Below are 12265 nucleotides of genomic sequence, written 5' to 3'. Positions count from 1 at the left end.
TGTTAATCCCCAAGTCAATGGGGAAAATGTCTCCAGGGCATGTCAGAGGTGTTCATGGCAGCCCCTCCCATCACAGGCCTGGAGGCCTGGGAGGAAAAAGTGGTGGTTTCGCAGGCCAGGCCCAGGGTCCCCATGCTATGTGCAGCCTAGGGACTTGGTGCTCTGCATCCCAGCTGCTCCTGCTGTGGCTGAAAGGGGTCAATGTAGAGCTTGGGATATGGCTTCAGAGGGTGCAAACCTCAAGCCTTGGCAGCTGCCACATGGTGTTGAGCCTGCGAGTGCAAGAAGTCAAGAATTGGGGTAGGGGAACCTTCGCCTAGATTTCAGAGGATGTATGGAAATGCCTGGGTGTCCAGGCAGAAGTTTGCTGCAGGGGCGAGGCTCTCATGTAGAATCTCTGCTAGGGTAGTACGGAATGGCAACATGCTGTCAGAGTCCCTACACAGAGTCCCTACTAGGGTACCATCAAGTGGAGCTGTGAGAAGAGGGCCACCATCCTCCAGACCCCAGAATGGTAGATCCATTGACAGCTTGCACCATGTGCCTGGAAAAGTGCAGATATTCAATGCCAGCCCATGAAAGCAGCCAGAAGGGAGCTGCCCAAGACCATGGGAACCTACCTCTTGCATCAGTGTGACCTGGATGTGAGGCATGGAATCAAAAAAGGTCATTTTGGAGCTTTAAGACTTTACTGCCCTGCTGGATTTCACACTTGCATGGGGCCTGTTGCCCCTTTACTTTGGCCAACTTCTCCCATTTGGAATGGCTGCATTTATCCAATGCCTGTACCCCCATTGTGTTTAGGAAGTAACTAATTTGCTTTTGATTTTAGAGGCTCATAGGCAGAAGAGACTTGCCTTGCCTTGCCTTGGATGAGACTTTCAACTGTGGACTTCTGAGTTAATGCTGAAATGAGTTACTTTGGGTGGCTGTTGGGAAGGCATGATCAGTTTTGAAATGTGAGGACATGAGATTTGGGAAGGGCTGGGGCGGAATGATATGGTTTGGCCAAGTCCCCATCCAAATCTCATCCTGAATTCCCACATGTTATGGGAGGGACCCAGTGGGAGGTAATTGAATCATGGGAACAAGTCTTTCCTGTGCTATTCTTGTGATAGCAAATAAGTCTCAGGAGCTCTGATAGCTTTATAAGGCAAAGTTTCCCTGCACAACCTCTTTCTCTTTACCTGTTGCCATGCATGTAAGAAGTGACTTGTTCTTCCTTGCCTTTTGCCATGATTGTGAGGCTTCCCCAGCCACGTGGAATTCTAAGACAATTAAACCCTTTTTCCTGTATAAATTACACACTACCAGGTATGTCTTTATCAACAGCATGAAAATCAACTAACACATCTAGTAACAGATTCTAATGAGAAAGAAATTTATGAATACCAGATAAAAATTTTAAAAGAATTAAATAAGTTCAGTGAGATACAAGAGAACACGGATTAAACAACACAAAGGAATCGGAAAAACAATTCAGGATATGAATGAGAAATCTACTGAAGAGAGATATCATTAAGAAGAACCAAATTATGGAACAGGAGAATTAACTGAATGAAATAAATATTTGAAAGCTCTAACAATAGACTAGATCAAGCAGATGAAAGAATTTCAAAACTTCCAGACAGATCTCTTAAGATAATCCAGGCAGACAAAGTAAAATGAGTGAAAAAGAACAAACAAAGCCTACATGATATATGGGATACCATAAAGCAACCAAATATTCAAATTTTTGGTATTTCAGGAGGTGGAGATAGAAAGCCTATTTAATGAAATAACAGCTGAAAACTTCCAAGGTTAGCAAAAGATTTACACATCCAGATATAAGAAGCTCAGAGATCCACAAATAGAATTCAAAACGGTTGTCCTCATGGCACATTTTAGTCAAACTGTCTAAAGAAAGCCAAATAAAAGCATAGTTCTTAAAAAGGGGGAAAAAAACCATCCAGTGACTTATAAGAGAACCCCAATCAGACTAATAGATTTCTCAGCAGAAACCTTACAAGCCGTGAGAGAATGGGATGAGATATTCGATGTGCTGAAAGAAATAAAATTGCCAGCCAAAGATAATATACCCAGAAGAGTTATCCTTCATAGTTGGAAAAATAAAGTATTTCTCAAACAAGCAAAAGCTAAGTGAATTCATCACCCCTAGAGTAGTCCTAGAGGAAGTACTTAAGGTAGTCCTATACCTGGAAGCAAAAGGACAATATCTACTATCATGAAGACACAAAGGTAGAAAACCCACTGGTAGAACAAACACATAAGTAAGGAAGAGTGAGGACTCAAACGTTGCCACTACAGACAGCCACCAAACCACGATGATAAATAAGAGAAAGGAAGGAACAAAAGATATGCAAAAAATCAACAAAGAAAATGATAGAAATAATCTTCATACATAAATAATGACCTTGAAGGTAAACAAATTAAACTTTCTACTTAAAAAATATAGATGGAAGCCAGCTGCAGCACCTCACGCCCGTTATCTCAGTACTTTGGGAGGCCAACGGGAGGATCCCTTCAGCTCAGGAGTTTAAGACCAGCCTAGGCAACATAGTGAGACTTTGTCTCTACAAAAAATAAAAATAAAATAAATTATCTGGGTATAGTGGCATGCACCTATAATCCCAGCTACTTGGGAGGCTGAGGTAGAAGGATTCCTTGAGTCCAGGAGGTCAAGGCTGCAGTGAGCTGAGATCATGGCACTATACTCTAGCCTGGGTGACAGAGCAAAACACTGTCTCAAAAACAACAACAACAACAAAAGATAAAGATGGGATAAATGGACTTTAAGTGACCCAATTATATGCTGCCTACAAGAGATACATCTCACATATAAAGACAAATATAGACTGAAAGGGAAGGGATGGAAAAAGGTATTCCATGCAAACAGAATCCCAAAGTGGGCAGGAGCAGCTATACTTAAGTAAAACAGACTAAATTAAAAACCGTAAAAAAAGATAAAGAAGACCATTATATGATAAAGGGATCAAGTCAACCAGAAGATATAATTCTAACCATATATGCACCCAGCACTGGAGCACCCAGATTTGTAAATATATTAAGTCTAAACAGAGAGAGAGACTGACACAGTAGTTGGGCACTTCAATGCCCTACTCTATTAGATCTAGACAGAAGATTAACGAAGAAACATTACATTTAAACTGCACATTAGCCCAAATTGTAACAGACAATTACAAAACATTTCATCTAACAGATATAGAATATATCAGCATGTGGAACATTCTCCAGGATAGGTCATATGTTACAACATGAAACAAGTCAATTAATTAAAAAAAAAAAAAAAGTTGACATCAAGCCAGAAACAGTGGTTCACTCCTCCATTTCCAGCACTTTGGGAGGCTGAGGTGGGAGGATTGCTTGATCCTAGGAGTTTGAGGCTAGAGTGAGCTATGATGGTGCTCTGTACTCTAGCCTGGGTGATAGAGTGAGACCTTGTCTCTACGATGGAAAAAAAAAAAAATACAAGGGGAACTTTAGAAACTATACACACAAATGGAAATTAAAACATGCTCCTGAATGACCATTGCGTCAAGAAAGAAATTAAGTAGGAAATAAAGCTTCTTGAATCAAGTCAAAGTTGAAACACAACATACCATAACCTATAGGGTACACCAAAAGCAGTGCTAAGAGGAAAGATTATAGCAGTAAACCCCTATGTCAAAAAAATAGAAAGATGATTTCAAATAAACAATATACACCTAATAGAACTAGAAAAGCAGGAACAAACCAAACCCCAAATTAGAAAACAAATAAGGTCAGAGGAGAACGAAATGAAATAAAAACGTAAAAACCAATACAAAAGGACAAAATGAAAACTTGGTTTTTTTGAAAAGATAAAGTCAACCAAACTGTTAACTAAATCAACCAAGAAAGCAACAGAAGACACAAAATCAGAAATGAAAACAGGGACATTAAAACTGATACCACAGTTGTCCAACAAAACTTACAACACTGATTTGTTCTAAAATAATTATCCACAGATGCTTTCGGATATTCTGTATACATAATAATGTCAACAAATAGTATGACAGTTTTATTTTATACTTCAATACGTATAATTTTGTTGGTTTTATTTCTTTTAATGGATGAGCCAGGACCCCAAATATGTATAAAAGTGAATATTCTGCCTATTAAAAAGAGATTTTTAACTCTTGCAAATATAGATAGAATGATCAACCTTAAATGTTTCGATAGCTTAGTTACTTTTTTTCTTTCTTTTTTTTTTTTTTTTTTTTTTTTGAGAGTCTCACTCTGTCTCCCAGTCTGGAGTGCAGTGGCGCGATCGCCGCTCACTGCAACCTCTGCCTCCCAGGTTCAGGCGATTCTCCTGCCTCAGCTTCCTGAGTAGCTGGGACTACAGGCATGTGCCACCACCCCCGGCTATTTTTTTGTATTTTTAGTAGAGACAGTGTTTCACCATGTTAGCTAGGATGGTCTCAATCTCCTAACCTCATGATCCACTCGCCTCCCAAAGTGCTGGGATTACAGGTGTGAGCCACCTCGCCCAGCCCAAGTTATCATTTTCGTTGTAGTTTTCTCTTGCTATTGAGAAATTTAAAACTATACTGTTAGATTCTGTTGGCCCATATGTGCTGCAGCTTTTAGGTTTCCCTTAAATACAAGTAGGATTATTTATAGTAAAATACTGCAAAACACTGCTTAACAATAAAATACAAGCATCCAAAAGATGAATTCAAACAAGGGCCTAAAGAATGAAGACGCCATGGTAAAAAAGATTAGTGGTATGTACAAAATGATTTAATCAGATAGTTAAGTCCCCTCAAAGTCTTTATCATAAGTATAAAGTAGGGGCCGGGCACAGTGGCCCATGCCTGTAACCCCAGCACTTTGGGAGGCCGAGGCAGGCAGATCATGCGGTCAAGAGATTGAGACCATCCTGGCCAACATGGTGAAACTCCATCTCTACTAAAAATACAAAAATTAGCTGGGTGTGGTGGCACATGGCTGTAACCCCTGCTACTCAGGAGGCTGAGGTAGTAGAATCACTTGAACCCGGGAGGTGGAAGTTGCAGTGAGCTGAGATCACGCCACTGCACTCTAGCCTGGGCGAAAAAAAAAAAAAGTATAAAGTATAACAAAAATGGTTTGAACCTTGTCAATTCCTAATAAGAAAATAGGTTATGGATAGCGGAGATCTAGGAAAAGCATTGGAATATCATTATTCTCATCTTTCACCTAAAGGAATCATAGATCTTGTCGAGTATTGAGAACTATAGTTAAATATTACCTAATTACCTTAATAGTTTAATATTTTAAATCTGAGCACCTTTTAGGAACTAGTATATCTTATGTGAGAAAAATAACACCTTCATCTGTACCTTAAATCCTTTAATTTCTACTCAAATTTTTTATCTTCTGTTGGGTTCAAAGACAACAGTTTAAATTTAATCATTAAAAATAGCACACCATCCCATTTCACTATAATATTCTTACCTAGCTGTCTCTCCTTAGGCGCTATTTATTTATTCTCAGAGATTCTGCATGTGGTATTCTCCTAACCTTTACAATGGTTCACTGTAATTGGATATTGTGAGATAATTTTCTTCCTGTATTTTAAGAAATGTTTTTGTATTGCTTTCATAGTTGATGCAAAAAAAGTTTTATAAAAATATTTTGATTTTAAAATGGATTTATTAATCAGTTTGAAAATCTAAAGTGTTTGGTATTTATAAATATGAAAAGTTTCAAGGAAATTTTCTGAAAAATCTCGTAGGTTTTATCCTTTTCTTGTCAGAGAAGTGTATTGGTGCCAGCTTTTCAGACACCGAATTGGCATTTGTCACAATATAAAATTAGTACACTTTGTGTGCAAACTCTGTAAATATACTGGCAAAGCATTAAATTTTATTTAAAACTATATTAATGGCAACATTATTTGATATAAAAATACCTGGTACAACTAAAATGCCCATATGCAGAAGTGGTTAGATCATGCTACCTCTACATAAAAATTTAATATATTAATAATTTTCAAAAAGTAGATTTGTATGTACTGATATGGAATGTGCCTCAAGAGACCTATAAGTGAGAATTAGGTTACAGGACAGTGTATAGAGTTTAATCCATTTTCTGTAAATCAAATATGTTCAAGGAGAGAGAGAGAAAGGGAGAGAGAGAAAAAGGATAATGAGGGATATAGTTTCTCCCCTTTAGGGCATCACAATGAGACTTAACAGGTAACTTTGATGGGCTAAATAATGCGGCAGATAGATGTTCTTCTTTTTAACTTTTTCTTTGTAAAATGTAATAGTCACATAGAAAAAGTACATAAAACTTAAGCACAAGATTTAACAAATAGAATAAAATAATTAATCACCCCAGTTTTTTAGGAAGGTAGAAGTATTACCAGGTTCCATCTCACTTCTCTTGATTCAAAACTCTTTTCCTGCTAAAAATAACTATTAGCCTAGATCATTGAGAGGCGGAGCAAGATGGCAGAATAGAAGGCTCCAATCATTCCCCGACAAAGACACCAATTTAACAACTATCTACACAGAAAAAAAACACCTTCATAAGAACCAAAAATCAGGTGAGCCCTCATAATACCTAGTTCTAACTTCATATCACTGCAAGAAGCTCTGAAGAGATAGAAAAAACAGTCCCAAATAGCTGATGCCACCCCTCTGCCACCCCTCCTCCACCCCTGGCAGCTGGTGTGGTACAGAGAACATCTCTGGGCATGGGGGGAAGGAGAACACAGCAATTGTGAGGCACTCAACTCAGTGCTGTCCTGTTAGAGCAGAAAGGACCAAACTCAGCTGACACCTGCCCACAGAGGGAGCATTTAAACCAGCCCTAGCCAGAGGAGGGAATCACTGATCCCAGTGGTAGGAACTTGAGTTCCTGTAAACCTTGCCACTGAGGGCTATAGTGCTCTGTCTCCAGGTGAACTTGAATGGCAGTTGAGCACATAAGGACTGCAACTCTTAGGTGAGTCCTGGTGATGAACTAGGCCCAGAGACAGTGGACTGGGGGGACATGTGACATATTAAGAGACCAGCTAGGGTGGCTAATGGTATGCTGGCATCACGCCCTCTCAAAACCCCAGGCTACATAGCTTGTGGCTCCAAAAGAGGCCCCTTCCTTCCACTTAAGGACAGGAGAGGGAAAAGTGGGGGAGAACTTTGCCTTGCATCTTGGATACCAGCTCAACCACAGCAGGATAAGGCACTGGTCAGAGGTGTGAGGCCCCTGTTCCAGGCTCTAGCTTCTAGAGGACATTTCTAGACACAACCTGGGCAAGAAGGGAACACACTGCCTTAAATAAAAGGACCCGGCCCCGACAGCATTCATCGCCTGCTAACTGAAGAGCCCTTGGGCCTGAATAACCAGCAGCGATACCCAGGTACTATGATGAGGCCTTGGGTGAACCCCTAAGACTCTCTGGCTTGAGATGAAACTCAGCGCATTCCCAGCTGTGGTGGCTATGGGACAAAACTTCTGCTTGAGAAAAGCAGAGGGAAAAGTAAAAGGGACTTGGTTTTATACCTTAAATACCAGCACGGCCACAGAGGGGCAGAGCACCAAGTAGGCTCTTGGGGTCCCCCAATTCCAGAACTTGACTCTTTGACAGCATTTCTGGACCTGCCCTGGGCCAGAAGGGAGCCCATTGCCTTGACGGGTGAGTCCCAGGACAGGCAGCATTCACCATAAGCTAACTGGAGTCCTAGCTATAGTCTGGCAGCATTCCTCATGGGTCTATAGTCTGGAGCCATGGGGAGAGGCTCCTCTATGTTTGAAAGGGGAGGAAAGAGTGGGAAAGACTGTTATCCAGCTAAGTCGCAGTGCAATAGAACACCAGGTAGACTAAGTTTTTTGACTCTAGTCCCCAACTCCCAGATGGTATCACTGGACCCACTTAGGGCCCCGGCAACCTTGCTTCCCTGAAGGGAAGGACACAGGCCTGGCTGGCTTTACCACTGGCTGATTATAGAGCCCCAGGGCCTTGAGCAAACATAGGCAGTAGGCAGGGAGTGTGTTACAGCAGGCCTTGGGCAAGACCCAGTGCTATCCTTGCTTCAGGTCTGACCTGGCACAGTCAAAGTGGTGGTGGCCACAGGGGTGCTTGTGTCATTCTACTGTCAGATTAAGGTGGCTCAGAACAGACAGAGACTCCGGTTGGGAAAAAGTAAAGGAAGAGAAAAAGAGCCTCTGCCTGGTAATCCAGAGAATTCTCCTGAATCTTGTCCGAGACCATAAAGGTGATATTTCGTAAGTCTTCAAGAATCACAGTGTTACCAGGCTTGGGGTGCCCTTTAAAGCAGATACAGCTTAGATCACAACACCCAAGTCCTTTCAAATACCTGGAAAGCCTTCCCAAGAAGGGCAGGTACAAATAAGCCTAGACCATGAAGACTACAATAAACACTGAACTCTTCAATGCCTGGCCACCAAAGAACATCTACTAGATAGCAATATCATCGAGGAAAACATCACCTTACCAAATGAGCTAAATAAGGCACCAGGAACCAATTCTGGAGAAGGGGATATGTGACCTTTCAAACAGAATTCAAAATAGCTCTGTTGAGGAAACAAATTCAAGACAACACAGAAGGAATACAGAATTCTCAGATAAATTTAATAAAGAGATTGAAATAATTAAAAAGAAAAGCAGAAATTCTGGAGCTGAAAAATGCAATTGTCATACTGAAGAATACATTAGAGTTTTGTTTTGTTTTGTTTTTTTTAAGACGGAGTCTTGCTGTGTTGCCCAGGCTGAAATGCTGTGGTGTGATCTCGGCTCACTGCAACCTCTGCTTCGAGGTTCAAGTGATTCTCCCTCCTCAGCCTCCCAAGTAGCTGGGACTACAGGCGTGCACTACTACACCCAGCTAACTTTTGTATTTTTAGTAGAGATGGGGTTTCACCATGTTGGCCAGGCTGGTCTCAAACTCCTGACCTCAGGTGATCCACCTGCCTTGGACTCCCAAAGTGGTGGGATTACAGGCGTGAGCCACCGCTCCCAGCCTGGAGTCCTTTAATTGCAGAATTGATTAAGCAGAAGAAAGAATTAATAAGCTTGAATACAGGCTATTTGAAAATATACAGGAGACAAAAGTAAGAATAAAAAACAATGAAGCATGCCTACAGGATCTAGAAAACAGTCTTTAAAAGGGCAAATCTAAAGTTATTGTCCTGAAAGATGTAAAGAAAAATATTTGGGTAGAAAATTGATTCAAAGTGATAATAACAGAGAACTTCCCAAACCTGAAGATATCAATATCCAAGTACAAGAAGGTTATAGAACACCAAGCAGACTTCATCTAAAGACGACTACCTCAAGGTACGTAATAGTCAAACTCCCAAAGGTCAAGGATAAAGAAAGGATCCTAAAAGCAGTGAGAGAAAAGAAACAAGTAACATACAATGGAGCTCCAGTACATCTGGCAGCAGACTCTTCAGTGGAAACATTACAGGCCAGGAGAGTGTGGCATGACATCTAAAGTGCTGAAAGAAAAAAACTTTTACCCTGGAATACTATATCCCATGAAAACATCTTTCAAACCTGAAGAAAAAAAGACTTTCACAGATAAACAAAAGCCGAGGGATTTCATCAACACCAGAACTGCCCTACAAGAAATGCTAAAGGGAGTACTTCAACCAGAAAGTAAAGGATATTAATGAGCAATAAGTAATCACCTGAAGGCATAAAACTCACTCATAATAGTAAGTAGAAAAAAAAACACAGATTATAATACTGTAACTGGTATGTAAACTACTTTTATCCTAAGTAGAAAGACTAAACAAGGAACCAACTGAAATTAATAAGTAGAACAACTCTTCAGGACATAGTCAGTACAATAAGATACACAGAAACAAAAAGCTAAGAAGCAGGGAATGGAGTTAAGGTGCAGAATTTCTATTAGTTTTATTTTTGCATGTTTGTTTATGCAACCAGTGTTGTTATCAAGTTAAAATAATGGGTTATAAGATACTATCTGCAAGCCTCATGGTAATCTCAAAACAAAAAATATATAATGGATACACAAAATATAAAAAGCAAGAAACTTCAGGTAAGGCATGTCTGACAGGAGCAGAAAGCAATAAGCTATATATGTATATATTTAAATAAATTTAAAAAGAAAATAAAAATAAAGCAAGAAACTAAACCATATCACCAGAGAAAATCCCCTTTAATAAAGGAAAAAAGGAAAGAAAGGAAAATAGAACTACAAAATAACCAGAAAACAAATAACAAAATGGCATGAGTGAGTGTTTATTTATCAATAGTATCATTGAATGCAAATGGATTAAACTCTCCAATCAAAATATGTAGAATGGCTGAATGGATGAAAAAACAAATCTGTTGCCTACAGGAAACACTTCACCTATAAAAATACACATAGACTGAAAATAAAGGGATGGAGAAAGATATTCCATGTTAATGGAACCTAAAAAAGAGCAGGAGTTGCTATACTTATCAGACAAAGTAGATTTTAAAACCAAAACTAGGGCTGGGCACAGTGGCTCATGCCTGTAATCCCAGCACTTTGGGAGGCTGGGAGGCCAAGCAGGGTGGATCACGAGGTCAGGAGATCGAGACCATCCTGGCTAACACAGTAAAAGCCCATCTCTACTAAAAATACAAAAAACTAGCCGGGCACAGTGGCGGGCGCCTGTAGTCCCAGCTACTCGGGAGGCTGAGGCAGGAGAATGGCGTGAACTCGGGAGGCGGAGCTTGCAGTGAGCCGAGATTGTGCCACTGCACTCCAGCCTCGGCAACAGAGCGAGTTTTTTTTTTTTTTTTTTTTTTTTTCTGACAAGGACTAAAACTACAAGAACAGACAAAGAAGGTCACTGTATAATGATAGAGGGGTCAATTCAACAAGAGGATATAGTAATTTTAAATATATACACACCCAACACTGGAGCACCCAGATATATAAAGCAAATATTAGAGCTAGAGAAAGATAGGCCCCAATATAGTAATAGTTGGAGATCAACACCCCACTTTCAGCCTTGGACAGATCATCCAGACAGAAAAGTCAAAAGAAACAGTCTTAATTTGTACTATAGACTAAATAGATCCAATATCAAAATTGAATATCAAAATTGAATATCAAAATTGAATATCAAAATTGAATATCAAAATTGAATATCAAAATTGAATATCAAAATTGAATATCAAAATTGAATATCAAAATTGAATATCAAAATTGAATATCAAAATTGAATATCAAAATTGAATATCAAAATTGAATATCAAAATTGAATATCAAAATTGAATATCAAAATTGAATATCAAAATTGAATATCAAAATCAAGAAAACTATTAGAACTGATAAATTCAGTAAAGTTACAGGATACAAAAGTCAGTAGCATTTCTATACGACAACAGCAAACAGTGTGAAAAAGAAATCAAGAAAGAAACCTTATTTACAATAGCTACACATAAAATTAAATACCTAGGAATTAAGCAAAAGAAGTGAAAGATCTCTAATGAAAACTATAAAACACTGATGAAAGAAATTGAAGAGGGCACCAAAAAAATATAAAATTTTTCATGTTCGTGGATTAGAATAATCAATATTGTTGAAATGTCCATACCCAAAGCAAGCTACAGATTTAATGCAATCCCTATCCTAAGATGGAGGGGGGTGGGGAACTGGAGGAACAACATTACCCAACTTCAAATTGTACTACAGAGATATAGTAACTAAAACGGCATGGTACTGGCATAAAAACAGATAAATAAACCAGCCGGACATGGTGGCTCACGCCTGTAATCCCCGCACTTTGGGAGGCGGAGGCAGGTGGGATCATGAGGTCAGGAGATTGAGACCACCCTGGCTAACACAGTGAAACCCCATCCCTACTAAAAATACAAAAAGTTAGCCGGGCGTGGTGGCAGGCACCTGTAGTCCCAGCAACTAGGAAGGCTGAGGCAGAAGAATCGCTTGAACCCAGGAGGCAGAGGTTGCAGTGAGCTGAGATTGGGCCACTGCACTCCATCCTGGGCAACAGAGTGAGAGAAAAAAAAAAAAGAGAGAGAGACACACATAGACCCATGGAACAGCATATAGAAACCAGAAACAGATCCATACAAGTACAGTGAACTTGTTTTTGACAAACGTGCTAAGAACATACATTAGGGAAAAGGCAGCCTCTTCAATAAATGGTGCTAGAAAAACTGATTATCCATATGCAGAATAATGAAACTAGATCCCTATATCTCACCATATACAAAAAGTCAAATCAAAATGGATCAAAGTCTTAA

This window comes from Gorilla gorilla, chromosome 15 (genome assembly GCF_029281585.2).
Source record: "Gorilla gorilla gorilla isolate KB3781 chromosome 15, NHGRI_mGorGor1-v2.1_pri, whole genome shotgun sequence".
Taxonomy (NCBI): domain Eukaryota; kingdom Metazoa; phylum Chordata; class Mammalia; order Primates; family Hominidae; genus Gorilla; species Gorilla gorilla.
Note: the sequence above shows the minus strand (reverse complement) of the source record.